Source organism: Penaeus monodon, chromosome 34 (genome assembly GCF_015228065.2).
Source record: "Penaeus monodon isolate SGIC_2016 chromosome 34, NSTDA_Pmon_1, whole genome shotgun sequence".
NCBI classification, from domain to species: domain Eukaryota; kingdom Metazoa; phylum Arthropoda; class Malacostraca; order Decapoda; family Penaeidae; genus Penaeus; species Penaeus monodon.
The window spans coordinates 9299129-9299822 of record NC_051419.1 but is presented as its reverse complement, the minus strand read 5'-3'; positions in this window follow the sequence as shown (position 1 = coordinate 9299822).

The window sequence follows — 694 nt, the reverse complement described above, 5'->3', positions numbered from 1 at the left end:
AACGCCAGTTCATGTTTATAACTGTTTTATTTCAAGTGTCTTCAAGTAAATAAAAGTGTAATTGTGTTATGTGACATCGCTTTTCTTTCATTCGCCAACATTAGTATTGCCCACAAATATGTATAAATAATGCACAAGATCTGAATAAGAAATGTACGAAAATAGCTGAATGAACATGGAATGTGAAACAATGTTTATAATAGAAAAAAGGACCGTTAGCGTAAGTGTCGTAGGGGTGAAAAAAATGAATAAATGAATAGAAAACGTGAAACCACCTTAGACAATCTCAAGGTCGCAAAGTCCGCCTAAGTGCTGCCCATCTACGAACTTTTGTTTATTTCGTGAAATTAGTTTATGATGAGATTCTTTTAAGATTAATACTTTCCATGAAGATTTTCGTTGAGCCTGTCATGCCAGCTATAACTTGCTACTAGCTATAACATGCACGAACACCACACTCAAACGTAGCTTTCGTTTTTTTCCCTCACTCTTCATTAACACTTGTCTTTAACTATTAAAACCGTCCTGTTTCGGTTGCAGACATATTTAATCAGCTGATGACAGCACTTACATTAGTTTGTGCATGACTCGGGGAAGGGAAAGAATCGGGCCGATGTATTTTGAATATTATTAGTATAAAAAAAAGAAGAAGAGAAAAAACACTACAACGACAGTAACGAGTCATGCTCTCTCA